The sequence below is a fragment of the Oryctolagus cuniculus genome, chromosome 7 (genome assembly GCF_051225735.1).
Source record: "Oryctolagus cuniculus isolate XC-2025 breed Fujian yellow rabbit chromosome 7, ASM5122573v1, whole genome shotgun sequence".
Taxonomy (NCBI): Eukaryota; Metazoa; Chordata; class Mammalia; order Lagomorpha; family Leporidae; genus Oryctolagus; species Oryctolagus cuniculus.
In genome coordinates this window covers 98,211,912-98,234,216 of record NC_142873.1, presented here as the reverse complement: position 1 = coordinate 98,234,216, position 22,305 = coordinate 98,211,912, and the positions used below count along the sequence as shown (strand labels likewise).

The 22,305-nt window shown below is 39.7% G+C and overlaps 1 protein-coding gene across 4 annotated transcripts in view; it reads left to right on the top strand.

Annotated features, from left to right (window-relative positions):
* TNNI3K (TNNI3 interacting kinase) overlaps positions 1–22,305 on the top strand; it is a 355,192-nt gene that overhangs the window by 212,767 nt on the left and 120,120 nt on the right. The window lies entirely within an intron of this gene.

Sequence of the window (22,305 nt, the reverse complement as noted above, 5' to 3'; positions counted from 1 at the left end):
TTATTGGCATCAAGGAGAAAAGCTTGCCTTCTCCTATAGGACTATCATGAGGGCAGCATATATAGCTCATCCAGATATAAACTCATCAAAGACCCAGAGATCTACTCTATTTTAGATATCAACAGGGAGATTGTCCAATTTGGGTCTTGTTTCAGTTTTCATTAGCATCTTGATTAAAAAATTAGATATAAAGGTTATTAACCTGAAATAAGTTCCCAGGAAATTTAACAGATTCTTGCTGATTAAAAATATCAGATATTTCAGCATCACCAAAAGCTGGTGAGAGATAAGGACATCTTCTATCTAGCAAAGCAGAAGCAATGTAAATTGTTGGACCAGGACTTGCCATTAACTCCTGTGATGATACAACTCCTTGAGGATGGGTTTCTGTATGATGATTTTGAACCAAGTAAGAGACTCCTGTATCAATTGGAAAATTGATATACTTAGCTATGACATCCAGAATCACCAGGGCTCAAGGAGTATAATGGTAATATGGATTGTGGGAGATGACTGAGTTCCGGGGCCCCTTCAGGCCTTGTGTAAGGACATGGGGGAGCTGAGAGTCCTCCATTCCCTTGGAACTCAGGGCAATCCCAATTCCAGTGCCCCCTTTGTCTACACTGGCAGCAGGGACTGGATGGGCTTTTTAAGAGGTGACATTCATTATGCCAATGTTCTGGTTTCCCACACCTAACTTAGTCTTTCTTGGACTTTTGAACCTGGTTGGATACTCCCTGGGTTGGCCCTGCTGTTGTAGGATTCTGATTACAATGACTGCTATCATATGGCCCTGTTATTTCCTATGTTGGAACCCCTTTATCTCCTCATCTTTGTTTCTATTATTATTAACCTCAAATACTGATTCCAGCTTCTGGTCTGTGGGAGTTTGGGGTTCCATTCTCAGTTTCTTGAATTTACTCCCAATATCAGGATGATTGAAGAAATGGTATCAAGTAAGAACACTTACATAATGGGTACAAGAGTCTGTGTTGCTAGATCTTTTTAATGCCTCTGCCAGTCATTTTCAGAACAAGACTGGATTCTCTTCCCTATATTGTACTACCTTCCTGATTTTGTCATGATTTATGTGCTTGATAAATCCAGCCACCAGGCTGGTAACCATATGGTCTTGGTGCCCTTGTAGTCAATACCACTTTGACAGTTGTAATTAGTTAGTATCTGTTTATGGGACTGCTGTGTCTCCCACAGAATATCTGTTGGACAGTTGAGCCGTTAAGGAGTAAGCATGGGTCTGGGCCTCAGCATAGATCTGTTGTTTTACTTCAGGGGTTCAACAAGTAGACATGGCAATGTGTAGGTCACCCCATGAAGGTAAAGAACAGAGTTAGGGCCTGAAATGAGTAAATTTGGAATGTTCTTCTGACCTAATTTTGTTTCCATTTATACTCTAATTGTACCAGCATCTTCATTAACCACCCACCATGAGGACAATACTTATTTGTATCTGGATGATAGCAGGCTCTGCTGAGAGTGATTGCAGTCAAGCTATCTTCTAGGAGAAGGAAACCAAGCAGGTTGTCTGGTAGAGGCTGTAAACTAATAAGAGAAAGAGAATCAGGGCTTAAAGAAGAAGGAGGGGACTAAATTCCCCATGGGCATGGTTCTGGTGATGAGACAAGCTGATCTTGAGGTAGTTGAACCCTTGGTGGTGGCAAACCATGCAATAGTGGGTTATTCAGCATATCTATCTGATGCTCTTCTGCATCTGGTATTTCTAGGAAGTAAGAGCATTAAAAAAGCCTATAGCAGGGCTGGTGTTATGGAACAGCAGGTAAAGCTGCCGCCTGAAATGCTGGCATCCTGTATAGGCTCAGGTTCATGCCTCAGGTTCGGCTCCACTTCTGAACCAGATCCCTGCTAATAGCCTGTGAAAAGCAGCAGAAGATGGCCCAAGTACTTGGGTCTCTACTACCCAAGTGGTAGGCCTGGATGAAGCTCCTGTCTTCTGGCTTCAGCCTGGCCTAGAGCCAGCCAGTATGCCCATCTGGGGAGTGAACCAGTGAACGGAAGATCTCTTTGTCTGTCTTTCCAGCTCTCTCTGTAACTCTGATTTTTAAAATAAATAAATATTTTTTAAACTACTATAGCTTCTCCTATGGATACAGGAGGGCTGGAAAAAGGTGACTTGAAAGCCTAAATATCAGGAAATGGACACAATTTTTTTTTCTCTCTAATACAGGATGTATCAGAGATATATATATTGGAGATATTGGAGACATCAGAGATATGTATTGGATGTATTGGAGAATAATATTAAAATTAAAGGCCAGGTTTCTCTGCTGTCTAGCTTAAGTTGTAAGCAAACATGGTTGAAAAAGAAAATAAGCTTTTTCCTGTTTAGAATATGTAGTTTAAAGGTTTTCTAATTTCCAAGGAGATAATGCAGTGGTGAGTTCACTGGGATAGATGGGGAGTTACCTACGTTGAAAGAGCCTCTTTGTGAACTACGGAGGGATACAGGAAGATCGGAAGGAATGGGTCATGGCTTGATGAGAGTCCTGTTAGTGGAACAGGTTGGGTCTGGATTCACAGGATCTCCACCATGTCTATCAGTGTCCCGGGTATCCCAAGAAACTCTTTGTGGACCCTTTGAACCTGGCATTCCTGATCTTGAACGAAATTCTAAGTGCCCAACCATCCATGGCCCATTTATTTTGTCCAGGCACCCACAGCCCCTGGGACATTGGGGACATTGGGTGTGTTGGGTGGGTCAGAAGAGATCTTAGACTTCATTTTTTAATGTTTTGGCAAAATGATAGCCTACTTGACACTTCAAGACCAGCCTAAAGCAGTTCTATGTAACTGTTAAAACAATCTTGAAAGTTATCAATTAAAAGAAGGGTAGAAGGTTCTCCATTCAAAGAAAAGGGAGATATTTTTGAAAAGAGTATTCCTTAAAAAATTGTCAATCATGTCTCAGAATCACATCCAGATATCTGGTTATGAATGTTGCCATGAATATGGAGATGACAGTACTGTAACAAAGGAGGAGGAAAACAGAACCACAAAGCAAATGGGGCTATGCCAGGGCCTTGTAGGTGTTGGAGCCAGGAATGTGTTGTGATCACATCACAAAGGGTTTTAAACGGACAGCAAAATTTCTTAGGTTTCAGAAGATAACAAAATTTATTTGCCCTGTACAGGCAGACGCTCATTGCATGGGGACATCATTAATTGTGGTAAAATATGTGATGGGGTGCTCATCCTGAGGGAGCAAATAACTTGGAGATTTTAAAGATATAACCAAAAGTGAGGTTATGCAATGTAGAATATCCAAGCTGCATGACAATACCAACAAGGAGATACTCGGGCACTACACAGTTTGAGAGCAAGTCTACACCATTCTTATATACCTTCTTCACAAATGACCCAACAGTGTGAGATCTGCACAATGTTAGCTGTCTACTTCCTGCCTCAACAGTCAGTGGGGGAATCAGACTTGGTTGGATTATGAGGAGTTAATCCATAGTAGGTCTGAAGACAGTGAAGGAGAGAAAGCCAGAATGAAACAAAAGTATCAAGCACAGGAAATAAAGAATCTGGACAAAGACCCACCAGCTGATTAGGGGATCCTTCACCTTCCTCCTGGCGGGCTCACCACAGGTATCATGGGATGCTGGGTCAAAATGTTATAGGCTGGGCGGGCGCCGCGGCTCACTAGGCTAATCCTCCACCTTGCGGCGCTGGCACACCGGGTTCTAGTCCCAGTCGGGGTGCCGGATTCTGTCCTGGTTGCCCCTCTTCCAGGCCAGCTCTCTGCTGTGGCCCAGGAGTGCAGTGGAGGATGGCCCAAGTCCTTGGGCCCTGCACCCCATGGGAGACCAGGATAAGTACCTGGCTCCTGGCTTCGGATCAGCACAGTGCGCTGGCCACGGCGCGCCGGCTGCGGCGGCCATTGGAGGGTGAACCAACGGCAAAGGAAGACCTTTCTCTCTGTCTCTCTCTCTTACTGTCCACTCTGCCTGTCAAAAAAAATAGATAAAAATATGTTATAGACTGACTTGTTCCAGTTTCTTGTCGCCAATAAATTTACATAGGTAAAGTGAAAGTGCACACTTTAGGGGAGTGGGCATCCTCAAAGCAGCTGCACTGAAACACCTGTTTATGTCATGGCTGCTCCACTTCCAATCCATTACACACACACACACCGGCTCTAGTGTTCTGGGAAAGTAGGGAAAGATGACCCAAGAGGCTGAACTGCAGACACGCAAGTGGGAGAGACCCAGAAGAAGCTCCTGGCTCCTGGTGTTGGCCTGGCCCAGCACTAGCTAATGTGTCCATCTGTGAAGGGAAACAGAGGATGGATGATGTCTCTCTTCTCTCTCTTTCTTTCTCTCTCTCTCTCTCTCTGTAACTCTTTCAAATAAATAAATAAATAGTTTAAAAAGATAACCTGCACTCAACGATGTTCAGGTCCATTCCTTTACATGATCTGCACCCTTAAGGGGTGCTGTCTGGGATTGGATTTAATTGAATAGTCATAGGGGTGAAGTTTGGGACAGAGTTTGAGTGCTGCTCATTACCTTGCCCTTTCTTTGAAATTTTTGAAGTGTCATAGCATCCAGTGAATGGTAAGAGAGGCAGTATCAGTCATGGTAATTTTATTATAATGACATTATAATTAGCTAAAAATCATTGCAAGAATACAATTGACAGCCATGCTGGCTATTTTTAGCCAGTGCAATGGTTTTGTGGAAACTGCAGTTTTCCACTGTCTGGAAAAGGGCCGAGTGTCTGGTAAAGCAGGCTAAGCTATAGTAAGAAGCTGGATCTGAGCACCTCCTTGCCTACTTCACCTTGAGAGCACAGGTGTAATAAATAAGAGAAACTGAGATAACATATTTAGAAATAATCAATTTGAAGTAAAATATTACTTTTTTGTGCTACAGATTTATTTTTATTTAAAAGTGTTTTACAGTCATATACAAATTGTACATATTCATAGGGTACCATGTGATTTTTTTGGTGTATATATACATTTTGTAACGTCTAATTAGGATAAATGTATCTATCTACCTAATCATTTATCATTTCTTTATGTTAGAAATATTAAAATTCTATCTTCTAGTTTTTTCTTTTTGTAGAGAAATATATAGTTCATTAGCACTGTTTATATCTATCCTACTGTGCAACAAAACCACAGAACTTCTTCCTATCTACTTATAACTTATCTATTAGTTAGCCTCTTCTTAACCCTGCCATTTCTCTGTCCTCCCAAACCTCTGATAATCATCATTATACTTTTAACTTCTATGAGACAGCCTTTTGTAAAGACCCCCAAATTGGGTGATATTTACCTTTAATGAAAGACTTGACAGAGTTTAGTTGGAATCTGTCCTATTTCTCTAAATCCACTGTTCTATAAACTGCATTCTACAAGTTTAAACTAGAAAGAAAAATTATTGTAAAATGAGGAAATTGGTGGAAGCTTCCCAAGAAGTGGCGTGCTCTGATTGCTAAGGATGAGGACTGACATCCCTGACAAGCTGGCAGGAGTAAGCCGTGTTGGAGAGGGTAGCATATGCTGGGCCGATCCAGGCCCACTATGTAGTTCACCACCCTAGGCACACTTACATAAAATGCCTTCCTGGTCACCAAAGTCTCTGCTTACCTTATGAACATTTCTTTCCAAGATTGGCAATATCTAACAAAGCAAGAGCAACGCACAAGTTAGGGAAGAAACAGGGCCCAAGAGTGCTTTGCTTTTTTCTTCATTTGCTGCGCTCCTGTCTCCTTGGTAATCTACTCTTCTAAGAAAGAGATTTTAAATTGGGTGATTATATTAACCCTTTTGAGATATGTAATCACTTACCATCTTTGGAACCATAGAATATTAACAGACCTTCTGGACAATCTAATGCCTTAAGGTGATTTTTAGCTAAGGTTATTTATTCCTTTACTCACAATTTAAGATTGTTCACACATCACCTTTTCCATATCATAAAGAAAAAAATCTATGTGTCTTTTTTATCACTCAGTGAGGAATGTCTCATTTGTTTGATTTGCCATCCGTAGTTATTTTATAGGAAATTAATTCTCAAATGCTGTAATTTCATTCCCACTATTATTTCTTTATTGAGAACACACCATGTATCAAGCTTATGCTAGATGAATTTTTTCACAGGTATTATTTTGTTCGACCTTTACTAAAAAAAAAAAAAAAAAAAAAAAAAACTCACAAGAGAAATTTGAAGTTTAGTAAATTAGCATCTTCCCCCAAATCACTCAGTTAACCCAATGGCAGAGCTGGGATTTGAACCAGTGTGCTCCAGTTCCCAGCCCTTTACTTATTCAACATTTCACAGGATCTCCCTAAGTACAGTCCCACTGTCTTATTTCAAGATCACTTTAACTCATCAACCCCTAGGGACCAGACACACAGATTGGTGTTGGTATTTGTTTTCTTAACCATACAAGGTATATGGGTAATCTTTATAAGATTTGTTTCTGTGGCTATAGGGTTAAAAACTAAGAACTATACACAAATCTAAAAAAAAAAAAAAAAACAAAAAAAAAAAAAACTAAGTTCTTTAGGAACAAAATGTTCTGTAGTGCTATGTAAGCGCAGAATACAAAGTACCCACAACATCCTTGGTAGAGCTTAGATATCTTTAGAATACTAATCTTTCATCATTTCTCAAATGATTACAAAGTCTTAGTAGCTGTTGGTCAACTGGAATAAACTCACCAGATATCTTTTGATTTAGTTCCTGCTAGTAGATACATTGGTAACCCAGTCACATTCATATGCATGCAGTTGAACTGTTTGGTCACATATAATATATTCTATTAATAGATTTTCATTCAATTTTCTGAACACTGTCAAGGCAACTCATTTTTTTGTTCTCCAGCTTAGCTGATTCCTGAGATCCCATAGATCCTCTCCCCCACAGTCTCCTTCCCCACTGCTCCACACAACAACCACACACACACACATACACACATACAACCTTACTTTTCTTCCCATCTGATCTGCTTCTCTTTTCCCTCTACATGATCCAGCCCTCTCTCCTTGGTCCTCATTCTTTATTACCATTGTCACACTTACTTTAACTTGTAGACTTCGCTATTTTCACACTCCATACTCTTTACTTCAATTGAAAACAATATTCAAAAAGAAATGTTCTGGGGCTGGCACTGTGACATAAATGTGGCCTTCGCCTGCAGTGCGGTCATCCCATATGAGTGTTGCTTTGAGTCCTGGCTTCTGCACTTCATCCAGCTACTTGCTAATGGCCTGGGAATGCAGCATAATATGATGGTCAAGTGCTTGGCCTCCTGAACCCACGTGGGAGACTTGGATAATGCTCCTGGCTCCTGGCTTCAGCCTGGCCCAGCTATGGCCATTGTGGCCTCTTAGGGGGTGAACCAACATATGGAAGATCTCTCTCCTTCTTTCTCTCTATCTCTACATGTCAAATAAATAAATAAATCTTTTAAAAATGAAATGTTCCCAAATTAATGCAACAGATTAGCAATTTAGGCTTTACTTTCTAATTTAACTTTACTTAAACTGTTCTGTGTGAACGTGTCAAAGCATGTGTGGAGGGAATTAAACGAATTTGGAAGCCAAGTTTATGTGAATTCTAATCATAATTCTGACACTTTTACCAAATGTGTGGCCTTAAGAAAATTATTTTAAGCTTCTCAGCAGTAATACCTCAATTATAAAGATAAAATATTAATACCACTGTATAAGGCTACTGTGAAGGAATTCAAAGAACCTAACTGTGTTACATAAGGAAGTCACTTTACCGTCCTGATTTAATTTCTTCATGTTTAAAATGGTATAACAATTATACCTACCTCACTGGGTTGTGTGTCAATTAAATTACTTAACATATATTGCTAAGAATTATTCCTACTGGGGCCAGCGTTGTGGTATGGTGGGTTAAGTTGCCACCTGCAATGCCAGCATCCCATATGGGTGCAAGTTTGTGTTCTGGCTGCTCCACTTAGAATCCAACTCCCTGCCAGTGGCCTGGGAAAACAGAAAAAGGTGGCCCAAGTGATTGGGCTCCTGCCACCATGTAGGGAGACCCAGAAGAAGCTCCTGGCTTTGGCCTGCCCCAGGCTTGTTTGCTGTGGCCCTCTGGGGAGTGAACTAGCAGATGGAAGATCCCATTCTCTCTCTCTCTCTCTCTCTGTCTCTCTCTCTCACTCTGTGTGCGTGTGTGTGTGTGTTGTGTGTGTTTAAAACACTGCCTTTCAAATAAAAAAATACATAAATCCCTAAAATAAGAAACATTTCTGTCATGTGGTGATATGTAAATTACTTATTATTTATCTAATACTTAATAACATGCTTACCATTAAAAGGGGATCTCCTATAGGTAGTTCTCTTCTACAAATGAATTACTAAGGCAAATTCTTAGATTGCTGCCATGTCAAGTGGGGATAAGTATTCACCGCCGAAATGAATAACACCTATAAACATAATAAGCAAATTAAAACATGTCATGAAATAGAATTTATAGGACATTATGACATTTTTATGAGAGGTTTGAAGAAGAGAGAGCAATCAAAAATGTTCCCTAGTTTTGTTTCTTTGTTTATGTATAACTTTGTTATAAGTAAGAAGTCAGGGATCAGGAAAAGATTCAAAGGAAACATGACAACACCATCCCCCAGGGTTGCTTCTAAAATTTCTGCCAGTAACCCCTAATCATTTCTGTAACAAAGCCCAAAATAGTGCTGGCCAAAATTATCCAAAATGGCTGCTGGGGCATCCCTGCAATTACCATATACCTATTATACTACCATTATAGTATTTCCATGGCTGACACTCCCACTCCCGTGATGCACCTGATAACATGACACTTCCAAGACTTACCCAAAAGGCTGGAAAATAGACAGTCACCAAATATTTACCCATTCCTGAAAAAACTCTTCCCAAAGTACTACCTTCTGTGGCTCCAGATCACTAAAAGACCTTGAACCTCATGGGTCACAGCTCACTCTAGAGTATGCCTGCACTCCACCTTGAGTATGTACTTTCACTATGATAATAAATCGTATTCTTCTGCTAACCTTTAGCCATGTGTTGTCTTCAAATTCTTTTGTGAGTCAGTACAAGAACTTGGGCCTTTTGGGCTTCCAACAACTTGATTCTCAATGATGTCTTATACTACGAGAGAGAAACAAGCTTTGACCAAGAAATTGCAGAACAATGGTATTGTATGGTCCAAAGACTAAAAGAATTCATGACACCAACAAAGTAGTCTACACTGGAAGGAAGGTTGATGTGGGTAGCAGAAGTAAAGTGACACTATAATGGATATAAGAGAGATGGTCAATAAAATTGCAGAAGTAGAAAACCTTTAAAAAAGCAGAGAGAAATAGAATGTTTTCCCATCGGTTACTTTAAAAAGTGAACAGATATTTTATCAGTAATTGCATTCAATATTTACAGCCATAGTATTTCATGAGCTGTAAATTTGCAAAGTCCTCAGAGGCAAAATGATATAAAGTTGTTTAAGAATGATTTTAATCTACCTGGGTAAACAGCTGATATATATAAAAAGAAAAAATGATAAGAAAAGAGAGAATATACTAAATAGTAAATGTATAAGAACTGAAAATAGTATTACTGGCATTCATTCTTTGAGGCATTGGTGTGGGCCATAATATTTGGTAAGGTTTCAAAACCAGCAAGACAACCTTGTTTGTAAAACAAGATTAGGAATCAGTTAGTCAGGAAGGGTGTGAGAGGAGGACCTAAATTATGCATGGCAGGTAGTGGTGAAAGGGGTAGAGTGAGAAGTGTTTATCTAATTCATATCCTTATGTATACTTTAAAGATGAGCTTATTGGAAAGTTGTATATCCTCAGCAATATCCAGCAGTACAGTAAAAAAGCACACAAATATTATTTAAATATTTTTGTGTAAATGTTGGATATATAGAAAATCCACAAAGAATCTGTCTGGAGTAAAACCAACAAGGGAAAAGTTTCTTTTGAGTTGAAAATTGGGGTTTTTATGGAAAAAAATGAAAAAAAGCAATTTGGTTTAACTAAAGATTGAATTCTATGAAGTTTAAGAAAAGATGCTACTGAGCACAAGCACCCCACAAAATGCCCCATATTTCCCAGTATTTCTTTTTTAAAGAAGATGTATTTATTTATTTGAAAGGCAGAGTTAGAGAAAGGCAGAGGCAGAGAAAGAGAGAGACAGAGAGAGAGCAAAAGGTGTTCTATCAGCTGATTACTCCCCAGATGGCCACAACCGCCAGAGCGGTGTCTAGCCAAAGCCAGGAGTCAGGAGCTTCTTCAAGGTCTCCTACACAGCTGCAGAGACCCAAGGACTGGGGCCATCTACTGCTTTCCATAGCAGAGAGCTGGATCAGAAGCTGAGCAGCCAGAACTCTAACTGGTGCATATATGGAATACCAGCTCTCAGGCAGTGGCTTTACCCGCTACGTCACAGCGCCAGCCCCTAGTATTTCTTGTCCTTTACTCCTCCACTACCAAGAAGACATTTTAATTCACAAAGAAATTATTGAACATCAATTGTTTCCCTTGCTCATGACTCTTGCTCATGTGGAACTTATAATCTTATTTGACACGAGAGCTATGGAAGGTAGGATGAGAAGAAATCACAGGGCAGGGTTGCCAAAAATGAGGTTATTCAGAGGAAAAGTTGGAAGTGAATTCAAACTTAGAGGTGACAACAAGAACACAGGAAAGGAGAGAAGCAAGAAGCCAGAGAGCATTCTGAGGACTGTCGCACAGCACTGACAAAGGGTTAGGGCTAAAATAGCCCTAAACCGTCACGGTTGATAACTTTCATTCCTGTGACTAATACGTCTATCTCACAGGGATAGACTATCCAGTGTAGAAAAAAAATCAACAACTGTTTAGCAACTGAAGAGTTGAGAAGTGCTTCAGCGAGCTTGAAAAAAAAAATTGCCTATTTCTTTTGAATTGTTAAAGTGTCCTTGATGGAAAGCAAGTGGGACGAAGTGCATTTTTAGCCTGCCCTTTTGCAGAGACAGGAGCATTTAGTCTCCCTGTGTTCACGAAGGGGAGATGGGGGTACCATGTTAAAGCTGGAAGTTCAGATTAGTTCAGTAGGTAAGCGATTTCCTTTCCCGAGGCACCTACAAATCCCTGCTCCCCAAACAGCTGCAAACAAACTTCCCTAAAGCCATACTTTTTTAAACACTCATCTGTGGCTCCTTGGAGGTCAAGAGCTGCAGGAGCAAAGAGTCTGCTTGTCAGAGATAGAGCCGCCTTGCCTACTCTCTTGGAGCTGCCCAAGTCCAAGTGTGCTCTCCTTAATAAGAAAACCGTATTTGTTGATAAAGCCTAGCTCTCCTCCAAGCTGTTATTTTTAGGCTCAATTCTCCTCTGCTCAACACATGTATGGCTTACTTCAGGGTCTTTTAACAGTAAACTTGGCACATAAAATATCCATGATGTCTGTGCAGAACTCACAAGATTTTTCTTCTCTTACTTGCCTTTTGTATGTTTCTTCTCATTCTTTCCTCTTTCAGGACTTGTTTCTCAGCTACATTCTCATTAATGTCTAGGACTTAATTTTAACATACATAGATGGAAGGTATTAAGAAACTTTTCATGTCTAGGTGTTAAATAGATTCTCAGAGGGTCCCTGGTAAGTTGCCAAAGAATTAGTCTTGGATCTGATTTCTTCAATGTGGGTAAGAGGCTCCCTGAGACACTTTTTGATGCAAATAGATGTCCCATAGTTGATGCCCTTAGAGCGTGTATCTCTACACTTAACAGGGGCTGGAGATGTGTGTGAATCCTTGAAGTTCAGGAAAAAAGGAAATTGGTGGCACAGGGAAAAGAGCACTTGCTAATCAAGAGATCCATTAGATGGCCATGGTTAAAAATAAAAAGAGACAGAGCCCCTTAAATTCTCCCTTTATAAAATAAGAGATCATTTCATAATCTTGCATAAACCTTCAAACCTAAGATTCTGCTTTATGTATCTCCTGTTTGTCTAAGTCTCCCAAATTTCTTCTACCTAGACGGTCACATTGTTTTCCTGCCTGTCTTTTTTTTTTTTGGAAGACTTGTATTCTCACCATGTGTAAATGTCCAGTGCATTTCAGGGTTCACAGAGTAGGATTTGCAAGGCAATGTTATAGTTGTTAGTGTTTTTCAAACTGAGCATTTAGAAAAATTGCTTATAAGCAGTATTTAGGTGATGAAGAGAAATATTTGGAAACTACTTTGACACTTTTGGTTAGGTAACTTCATTTTAGTCATATAACAAACCAATTATTACATTTTCAGACTTGGATATCATATATATATTTTGACACTTTCTTAAATATTCCAAGTTTTGATTATTCATTTCGGGGGAAAATTTCTCCCATACTTTGTTCCCGTGATACTCAAAATCTAAGTTTTAGAATCAACTCTCTAAAGTCAAATGCACTGCTCATAAAATGCATTGAAAAAATTATAGAAAAAAATATAGTCTTTTTTTCCATTATCTTTCCACCATTTCTCAATTTTAAATTAAATAAAACAAATCATACATAATGGACGCATATCTGTGGCCTCCTCTAATATTACCTTGGCTGTCATTTCAACAGTGACAGTTAAAAATGTTCAAAAAAATTAAAGAATGTTGTATTTTGTTGTTTGCATAGACTCTTAATAAGATTATATCCTTTTAATACAGAGAAGATGTAATTGTAGCCATACATAGCAATGGGAAATATACTTGTTGAGCACTTACTCACAGAAAACTCAAAATCGATGGTGTGTATGCATGTGATTAGATTTATTCAGTCATTATCACTCTTCCACTTGAATTTTATGGTATTGAGCAAATAGTAAGTGAAGGTATGAGCTTTTTTTTTCATATTGCCCTCAATAAACGGGCTTAACCACAATACAAATCTTATAATCCACCTCTTCAATCCCACTGGCAATGGGACAAATCCAATAGCTTTACAGGTAAGCTTTCAAATATACTTCCACTGACAGACTAAAGTTTGTTTTAGGAAAAGTCAAGTCTCTTCTATCCTTTGCATTTATTGGAGTTTTCTGTTTCCATGGTTTCCAAGAGTTCACTGAAATTAGGCTTTTGGAGTCTATAAGTTCATGATATGAGGCTTTGGTAAATTTCTTCTCTGTTACCTAGATTATGTTGAAGATCTGTATATTGCTATTTCTGGTTGAGTTTGGGGGCTATTGTACTATTAACACTGTTCTTTCCCTGACAGCTTTTTCTAAGGAACCAGTGGTAGATCAATTCAGTCATAATGAAACCAAACTTGGGTCACTTTCTGCCATCATGAAAATAATGGAAGTACCTTTCTTTTTAGAGTACGTCCTTCAAAGAGATTGATGGGGAACTCTAGGCTTGAGTTTTACGGCTTTTGGAAACAAGGGGGTTCCCAGATGAAATAAAATGTAAAGAACAGATTTACAGAGGCTTCATTTAACTTGCAATTGAATAACTATAACAACAAAACCATTGGGCACAGTTGTATTCTTAGAGTAGTTTATCTTTGCCTTAAGGTACACACGAGGAGATGTCAAGAATAAGGAGAGGGGTTGGTGTTGCAGTGTAGCAGGTAAAGCCACCACCTGCAACACCAGCGCCCTATATGGGCATTGGTTTGTGTCTCCACTGCTCCATTTCCAATCCAGTTCCCTGCTAATGGTCTGGGAAAGCAGCGGAAGATGGCCTAAGTGCTTGAGCCACTCATGTGGGAGACCAAAATGAAGCTCTTGGCCCTTGGCTTTGGCCTGGCCAGCGCTGGAGCACTGGCCTTTGAGGCCATTTTGGGAGTGAATCAGTGGATGAAAGATCTCTCTCTGTATCTCTCTCGATCCCTATAACTCTGACTTTCAAATAAATAAATAAATCTTTAAAAAATGTAAGGAGAGGCTTATTTGGCAATGAAGTGAAGTATGTGACTCCTTATGTTAAATACACAATTGTTATCAGGTTTCCATGTGCAGCCCAAATTGTGAGGGAGCATCATGTAGTCTCTGAATGTCCAGTCACCACATAATATATATGAATAAAGAATTGTCAGTAATATCCCTGAATTCAAATGTGCTGTCTCCATTATCTTGGGGCTCAAATTCAGGACCCACAGCAGTTAGTCCCCATGAAGACAATTATTTTCTGACCAGTAGTTATTACCTAAATATGAAGAAGCTAAGAGAGAATGTAAGAGTGCATAAAAATATAAAAGAGTGACTATAAGAAGATAATCCAGATGACTCAGAAGTATTTTTTAGGAAAAGATACACAACTCCAAAGTAGATGTGAAGTACATGTACTTGAGGGGGCTGGCCAGCCTCTTGCATTACCCTTGAAATTAACTGAAAGCAGTTCAGGGGTGTACATCCCAGACTCAGGGATCCCACTAGGATTTTCAAGAAAGGTTCAATAGAAGAGAAGAATGCAGTTGCCTACGCTGAAAGTCACTAAGGTGAGACTCCCCAAGGAGAGGTCTGCAGCAGGAGGAGAGTCCAGAGCCTTCACGTAGCTCTGCTGGCCAAACGTGGCAGCCGGCAGATCCAGGACCCCTCAGCATCAGCTCTGAATGATTACTTGTGAGGCAGATGTGTTTGTAAACTAATGACTTTCACAGTGTGATGAGATTGAAAATGAAGCCTAATTGCTTCCAGTGATTTAACCCTTGGACTGCTTCCAGGCATGCCGATAGCCATGTGTCTTTAATCATGTAGAGTTAATCACCTTCAGGGATACATCAGAAAACAGTGGCTTATAGGAAGACCAGGAAGCCTTGTAGTTGTGTTATTAGGTTCACACTTCTGGGGCTGTCATCTCTTCAAATAAGGACACTGAAAAGTTGGTCATGGTGCCCTTAAACTCGTGTTTGTTAGTAGCAGCTGACACAGACAATTACATGGCTCTATAATTCAGAAACAAAGAATTAACATTTATGCATTTTAAGTGACTTAAAAAAACTTCTAATGGTAGTGGAGTGAGAATACCAAGTCACCTTGATCCTTCTAAGGCCACCATGAACTTCAATCCAGGTTTGGAAGAAAATAAGAACTGGAAAATGGTTTAATAATCAGGCCAGTCTGATTAATAGTGATAATTAGTACTGGACTATAGTGCATAACCAACTGATTATGAATCATTTGAGCACTTTAGGTAAATTTTCAATACAAGCAATTGAAATGAAAAGACTCCTGATCCTTACATAATGACTTCATTAAATTAATTCAGTTTGGAGGTTGAAGAAAATTTTCTTTTGTAGAAAGGAACGGGCAGAATTTAACTTTCATTCACATTTGGTTAAAAGAAAACTAGAGCAACTACTCAAAGATTTAAACACACACACACACACACACACACACACACCACACACACCCCTCATTGCAGATGGCCTATCCTGAGCTGAAAGTGAACTCCATTACTGAGGAAGAAAGGACTGAAGGTCAGAGCGTGGATTATGTTTGCATCACTTATTTGGATGAAGTAAATCTTCCCTCAGTTATATTTTGTATTCTACTAACTGCGTGCATTGTTAACATTTAAAAGAACATTATTGTGGAGTAATCTGTGAGGGACAGACACTGCAAAGAGATAAATACTTCTGTCACATAAACAGTTGACTCACATCATTTGCTTCATGGTAAAAGACAAAACTAGAGTTAAGTTCTAGTATTGTGATATCAATATTCTCAAAGGCACAGCATTTCCTTTAGGTGAAATGCAGTCATCAATCAAAGCAGCAATAGTTGTGTAGTATCAGGCAACGAGAATAGAAAGAGAGGAGACTCGCTAGGGTACGACTGAGTTTAATTATTCCATAGTAAAGTCAGTTTTTCAGAGACTGAGTCAGGAAATCACTTTGCTTTCAAAACCTCTCTCTTGGGGATCTTGCTGTGATGTAGCAGGTAAAGCTGCCGCCTGCAGTGCCAGCATCCCATATGGACAATGGTTCGAGTCCTGGCTTCTCCACTTCTGATCCAGCTCTCTGCTAAGGCCTGGGAAAGCAGTAGAATATGGCCCAAGTTCTTGGGTCCCTGCACCTGCATGGGAGACCAGGAAGAAGCTCCTGGATCCTAGCTTCAGATTGGCCCAGCTCCAACTGTTACAGACATTTGCAGAGTGAACCAGCAGATGGAAGACCTCTCTCTCTCTCTCTCTCTCTGCCTCTCTGTAACTCTACCCTTCAAATAAATAAATAAATGTTTAAAAATATATTAAAGTAAACCTCATCACTTAAGACCTAACTTATAAAGGGCTTAATAGTTCACAAAGCATAATTGCATTCAAGTTGTACAAATACTCTGATGTGTATCAATAATAGCCATTATCAATTTAGCAGTTCCAAATTTCCATAATTCTATATATCTTGTTTTAAATTTCCTCCCTTCCTCTCACAATTTATAAATATAATAAAAGAAGTCTTAGAAGGTTATAGTATAATTTTCCCAAAACCACAGGACTACTTACAGCATAAACTAGATGCTGAGCACTGTCTTTCCTATGTCTGAAGACAATTTCCTCCTCTTGGTTGATATTTTCATAATTCATTCTACATTCACTGTTTTTCCTCAAAGTGAAACCCAGTTTAAATTTTAGATTATGTATGAGATCTGCCTTCCTTTTAGTTCACATCTCATCTCCAGTCAGACTGCAGTCTCTCTGAAGACAGGCACAGCGTCCCTAGTACAGAGCTCAGCCTTCACAGGTGGAAGAGTGAATTGTGTCAACCATTGGTTAAGCTGCCACTTCTGCCCAAGTCCTACCTACCATCTGGGGACAAGGAGTCAAGGAGAATAAGAGACAAGAGATGAAGAGAGATAAAGCACAGTAAAATGTGAGGATTTCTTTAAATACCCACCCTAGTGAACATCATCTTAGCAGGTAGTTTCTCCTATAAAGCTGGATAAGCACAGGAAGCAATAAGCCCTTGAAGCTGCTGACACTGCAAGGTTCACCCAGCACACTCTGCAACTAAGCAATTTGCTTTTGTTTTGTTGTTGTTGTTGTTTTAACAAGCAGAGTGGGCAATGAGAGAGAGAGACAGAGAGAAAGGTCTTCCTTTGCCATTGGTTCACCCCACAATGGCCGCTGTGGCTGGCACATCATGCTGATCGGGAAGCCAGGAGCCAGGTGTCCCCCCACCCCGGTCTCCCATGGGGTACAGGGCCCAAGGACTTGGGCCATCCTCCACTGCACTCCCGGGCCACAGCAGAGAGCTGGACTGGAAGAGGAGCGACCGGGACAGAATCTGGTGCCCCAGCTGGGACTAGAACCCGGGGTGCCGGCGCAGCAGATGGAGGATTAGCCTAGTGAGCCGCAGCGATGGCCAGCAATTTGCTTTTGAATGTGAGGCTTAGTGGACACAACAAAATTAGAAGTTTGTAAATAGCATGGACTCTTGGAACACACTTATTTATATGAAATCAAACTGTCAAATCTAAAAATGATAAAAATTCCTGGTGCAAAGTTTGGCATGGCTAGGGATGCCAGCACCCAGTGTCAGAGTGCGTGAGTATGAGTGCTGGCTCCACACTCCGTTCCGGCTTTCTGATACTGCACATGCTGGGAGGCAGCCTTGAGAGCTCTATTGGTAGAGTCTGCCACCTGTATGGGAGACCTGGATTCAGTTCCCAGCTTCATCTTGGCTTCATCTTGTCACAGCCCAGGCTCTGGAGGGCTTTTGGACAATAAACCAGAAGAAGGGATATATTCTCTCTCATTCTCTCTCTCTCTTTCCCTCTCTCTTTCCCTCCCTCTCTTTCTCTCATATTAAATAAATACTTGTTTAAATAATGCTGTAAGGATAAATGATCCATTGGACCTTCACCTACTTACCTTCCATTAAAGCCCTTTACCAAACTAACTGCTGTCTGCAGAGCATTCATTCCTCAGTGAGGCGTCATCCTTAAAGACTTTTCTGGCAAGTTGAGAATGCACATTTGAGCACCTACGTGTGTGTGCATGGCTAATGTGTGCATGTTTGTGTATTACAGTGCATGTTCACTATTTTTCTGCTTCCTTTCTCTGTAACCTTACTTTGGTACCCAACTTCTCCTCAATTCATTGTCTTCAGATGATAGAGTTTGGGCTGAAGTTCTAGCTCAACTAATAATGTACGTTTTAAAACCACATCAAAAGGATCCAGCTCACAAGACTGTCTCCACCAAATGTTATCACATGCATGAAGGGCTCCATAGTGTGGCATGAGGAAGCAGAGATCTACATTTCCCCAGATATCATAAAAAAGCAAACAATTAAAACAAACCTCATAGGTGGTTTTTGCAGGTTGGGGGGTGGGGAAGAAGTCTTGGGTTTCCCATGACTCTTCTTTTTCATCTGTTTTCTGGTCCTGCTGATGGTCACTTTTATCGTCCCTACTCTGCTTCCCCGGTCAAATCATGTGTTCAGTTTGCTTCTTTCACTCACATTTTCTTTACAGAGTCTATGACACATCAACCAGACTCTTGAAGGGAAAAGGGTGTGTCTTTGCCTGCTGTGTTTTGGTGACATGAAAATATACTGGATTTATATGGTTTCAACTTGTTGATTTCAAGCTCATTACCTTGAACTCAAAAAGAAATATTTGGACACTACCTGCTAAACCTTACATTTTTGTATTTCTGTGCCAACACTTAATTTTAATAATGTGGTTTCTCCTTGGGGTCTGATTGATGTGAGTCAGCTTCTTTTAAAAGGGGCAGACTTTGGAGCCTGAAATTCTATGATTTATTGCCCATCTGATTTAACCTCTGGGCGCCTCAAGCATCCATCTGTAAAATAGATATGCTAATATCAGCCCTATACTGAGACCATGAGGAATGTAGAAATGTTGAAAACACAAGTACCTGCCCACAGGAGGCCCTCACTCAGTATTTAGTCCCTTCTCTCTGTAGCGCCACATTCTCCATTACTGCCCCCATCCCCAGTTCATGACATCTGTCAATAGTAAACTTCTGAACTCATCACCAAAAATATTTGTGCCACTCCTGTTGTCCTAGATAACTTTGGCCATCAGCTAATTTCACCTAGATCTCCTCAATCCCAATGCTGTTGATCCTTTGGAAGAGACTGACTCTGAACATCATAGTCACCAAGGCCTTTGGACTCACCCTCATCCACTCAGAATCTGTCAGCTTCACCCCTGCCTGTCCTCCTCCAAATGGGAAGTAAGGCTCAGCAACTACTTGGAAAATGAATGGAAACTTCTTAGTGGTATTTTTAAACATTGTTAAGGCAGCTAGGTAAATATTAGCATATGTATCTAAGAGGAACTAAAAACAATGAGAAGTTTCAAAGAAAATAAATTCATGTGCAATGGAGTGAGGAAACAAGTCTTGAGAGCCGGACCCAGCCTCTTGGCTGTCTCCCCAGCCCAAGGCATCCTTGCCTGGCCTTTATCAAAAAGAACTCACTGAATTGATGGAGCGATTCAGCTGGCCCTACGGGACTGAAGGAGACATTTACTTCTCCAATAGATAAGAACCCTGATGGCCAGTATTGTCCAGAGGGTTTATTTAGGGGAATTCCACTCCTGAAATCCACCACCTAGATTTTCCCATAAGAGGGAGGAGGGGAGAAACAGGAGATCCATACTCATGTCCATAGAGACTCCAGTCTGAATGCTGATGGCTCTCAGTCCTTCACTGAGACATTTGCCTGGTCTATCAGGTATAGCAATTTCTGTGTCTTCACTTTTTACAATAAACTATACTAAAACTGCCTTCTCATTGGCCACATTTTTCACTATCAATAGAACAAGTTCTTGGGGTTTAAATAAGCAGTAACAATATCTCTTTTCAACATTAGGGAGCGGTTACAGAAGGCATAGGCAAATCCTAAAGACTATGTTGAAGGGAATAGGGAATTTCATTGTATTCTCATACTTCCTAACATTCCAGAATTCTGCATTGTCATTTTCATAGCATTTTTTTACATTTGACCTCAATTACTTATATGAACTCATGTTTCCCCATGTTCTTGAATTGTTTTGTTTAATTTGCCAATATGATAAATGTTAATGCTGTTTCCTGATAAATCTAGTGTTGCCAAATAAAACTGACTTCAGTCAGGTTGCACAGTCTCCCAAGTCAACCACTATTGTGTTCATAAAAATTTCCAGATTTCTGACAAGACAGCATTTTCTAATTGCATAATTATTATTGCTTTTTAGTTAGAAGATCTAAGATCTAACAAGAATTTTGAAGGTTATCTTGTTTTTCTACTGTTGTGTTTTGTTGTTGTTATTTTTGCTGCTGTCCTCTTTTACCCCTATTTATAAATTGCCCCCAGAGCCAGGAACTATCAAATGTTTTGATGAATTCACTTTATTTTTTGTTTCCTACACTACTTTAGTCCTTTGGAAAGTAGAGACTAAAATTATCTTGAATAAGTCTTTCTGCTTTAAGAGCAATGTACACCATTCATAAAACCTATGCTAGCTCCTTGTTACTTTCTGCAACAAGTCTAGAATTCCTCTCTGGCTTTCAAATTCCCTCACAATCCAATATCACTTACACTCAAGTAGAACCTATTATTCTCCAGCGTGTATTCTCCAATTCAGTAAGTGCATTCTTATTGTAATTCCTCTTACCTACTACACATATCCCAATGCACCCTTTGCCACAATCTTCCTCCAACCTGTAATTCTTCTCCCTCATATATCTTCCTATCTTGTCTCCTTATACATTGTAAGCTCAAACTTTGCCTGTCTTGCTCACCACTCTGTGTCCCAATATATAGGATATTTTCTGCCACAGAACAAAGTCTCAGTTGTTATAAACTTGCTAGCTGATTATCCTTCTAATACAGTGACCTCTATGGTAAAAAAGGGGAATGTTAAACAAGGGTTCTCTGAGCCTTTTCTGAATTTCGCTAGATTACCTCCATTGGTTAAGCTGTTTTATATATTAAAGTTATACTGGTGAAACTGCCACTTTAGCAAACTCATTGTAATTAACAACAGAATAATGATCAAGAACTATCTGTATATATAATTTCAATATGAGTGGCAAATACATGCTCAGTGTGTCTTAATGTTAAAACACATGTGAAATGGAGCACTCATTACCTCCAGCTAGGATAAACAATTGTGGCATTGGAACCCCTCCAAATCCTTCAAGGAATCTAGTGATATAGAACTTAGATACATTTTTTATCTACACTGTGCTACAACAACCAAAGTTATTTCAAGCACATTTTAGATTTTTAGCAGCTGAAAAGAATATTGAGATTATACTCCAGGTACAAAATCTGTTAACAATATTTATACACAAGAAGTTAAAAAGTAACTTTCTTATAAAGCTCAAGTCAATGCCAGAAAGCAATTAAGCAATTAAATAAAATATTCAATATCATACTGGACTTATTATGAACTAAAAAATAAAAATATTTTCCTTATTTTGATCATAGTACTAAATAATTAAGGATAGGGAAGTATGTAATTTATTACAAAGTAAATATAGTATAGTCCCTTTGCATGAAAAGAAACCCATCAGTGTTCTCCTAATACTGAAATAATTCATTGACAATACAAATGTGAAATGAGTAACACAGACATTCAATAAGAAGCATTCAAAGACAACCTTGGATTACCATATGCTTATCCCAAAGATATTCCACAATTCAACTCATTAATATGTGGGAAGAATAACTTCTGTTTGGACTGCCTTAGTTTTTGCAAACTGCTTTAAAAATGCTTTTTATTTTTGCAAGATTTATTGAGGTATAATGGACAAAAATTGCATGTATTTACAATGCACAATGAGATGGAGTTATGTGTATATACACTGTGAAATGATTACAACAATCAAGGTGATGGCCATACCCATTCACCTCATGCTAACTTGTGGGAGGGAGGGGGCTGAGTGCATGATCTTATAGTGAGAGAATTTAAAATCTAATCTGACACTCTGCCAAATCTTCCTTGAATTTTGTCTTGGAAGGAACACTTTGTGACCCTTGTCCCTTCCACAAAACTTCAAAATGCTATTTAACTGGCATCATTTCATAGCCTTAAAAACACTCCTTTGGATGTCAGCATTGTCGTACACTGGGTTAAGCTGCCACCTGCAACATCAGCATCCCATATGAGCGCTGGTTTGCAACCCAGCTGTTCCACTTCCAATCCAGCTCCCTGATGACATGCCTGGAAAAGCAGCAGAGGGCAGCCTTATGCTCAGACCCCTGCCACTCACATAGGAAACCCAGTTGGAGTTCAAGGATCCTTGGCTCAACCTGGTCCAGCCCTGGCCATTTAGGGAGTGAACCAACAGATGGAAGACCTCTTTCTCTCTGTCTCCCTTTGTAATTCTGCCTTT